Raw genomic sequence first — 1,936 nt, forward strand, 5'->3', positions numbered from 1 at the left:
CTATGAGTCACAAGTGACTCGACGGCACATAACAACAACAACAACAAAACTTGGATAATATTTATGTAACGGCATCACGTGGTTTGTCTGGTTAAACACTGAAGGGCTTCATTTTTTTGAGATTATAGGTTTCTTCCTTTCTCCACAGTTTCATGGCACACACATATGTTTGTTATGGAGTAAATATCTTTATTTCCATCAGCTTTTCTTTTCCTTTAGCCTCTTCTACATCAGTATTAAGGTTTAGTAAACTTTTTCTCTTCTGGTTTCATTTTCCTTTTTTCCTTTTGTAAAAGTTTTCTTTTATACTGGTTTACATACAAAGTTCATAAAGTTCATATACATTGTCTTTCACACTGGACCTTTCCCCTTTCCTTACCAATCACTCCCTCCACCCATCAAATTGCATGATCCTGTATTTAAGGCCCTTCCTCCCCTCCCTGGATGCTTATACACTGTTGTGTTTGTTTTGTTCAAGATAATTGTGCTGTTAAAAATTTCTTGTTCACTGAAAAGAAAAGATAAATGATTTTGAAAGCGTACATCTTACTCAGACACTTGCGAATTCTCATTGTCTCTTCCTCAAGCTCTTCTGGCAAAACCTGAGTCATTGTTGTGTGCCATCAAGTTGCTTCTAACAGAGCAGAACTGTCCCATAAGGTTTGTTTCCTAGGCTCCAATCTTTATTTGTGGGGACAGATCACCAGGACCCTTTTCCAGAACCTCTAGTGGATGCAAACTACCAACCTTTTCCTTCGCAGCCAGTCCCAATTGTTCTGACTCAAGTCTCCCAAATCTGTTTTTCAGATTTGCAAACAATATCTTTCACTATCAAGAAAGCATCCAGTGGAGAGATAGGAACACCCATACACTGTTGGTGGGGTTGTAAAATAGTACCACTCTAGAAGGCAGTTTGGCTCTTCCTCAAAAACAGAACATAGAAATTCCTTAGGACCCAGCTATTCCACTACTTGAAATATACCCTGAGAAAACGAGAACTGAGGCACAAACAGAAACATGTACACCAATGTTCATACTAATTGTTACTCACAATTGCAAGAATGTGGAAACAACAGCCCAAATGTCCAACTACAATTGAATGAACTGAGAAACTGATATATTCACATAGTGGAATATACCATGTAGAGCTCAGGAGTAATGATTTTGAAAAATACTACATAACTTGGGATAGACTCAAGAGCATTAAGCTGAGTGAACAATTAAGTCTCATAAAGACAAATACTTCATAAGGTCATTATTGTAAAAATAGAAGGATAAATAGTAAATTGTATATGGGGAGGTAAAGGGGGTAAGGGAGGAGCAGAGGAGTGAGAATGGGTAGAAGGAAAATCAAAGGGTTGTACAATTTGGTGAGTGGAGTGCGGAGGATAAAGGAAATGGGAAAGATCCAGTGAGGACTTGAAAAGATGGGTAATGGTAAGCATAATTCAAGAGTATTGATTTTATAAAACATAATACATGGGAATGATTGTATGAAATAAAATGTGAATGAAGGAAAATGTGAAATACAATGTATGCAAATTTTATATGTAAATCAGTATAAAATGTTTTTTAAAAAGAAAGTATCCAATCATTCATCCTCATGTCTTATAAAGTTTTAAAAATTAAGTTTATTAGGGCAGTCTGTGAGCAAGGCTGATCCTGCAAGTATTAAGAGAAGATGAAAAGAGTATCCAGAGTCATTATAAAAAAATGAATTGGCAGACACAGAAGTATTTAATGAAACAACATATGAACAAGAGCTTATGTGACGAAGGAAGAAGTTCAGACAGCTTTGAAAGACTTGACTGAGAATAAGCCCCCAAGGGTTGACATATTTCAGTTAACAGATGCTGCCCTAGATGTGCTCACCAATTTGTGCCAAGAAATCTGGAGAACCACCAGTTGGCCAACTGACTGGAAGAGATCTATATTT

This window comes from Elephantulus edwardii, unplaced genomic scaffold, assembly GCF_000299155.1.
Source record: "Elephantulus edwardii isolate Elephantulus edwardi_28Jun2011 unplaced genomic scaffold, EleEdw1.0 scaffold00041, whole genome shotgun sequence".
NCBI classification, from domain to species: domain Eukaryota; kingdom Metazoa; phylum Chordata; class Mammalia; order Macroscelidea; family Macroscelididae; genus Elephantulus; species Elephantulus edwardii.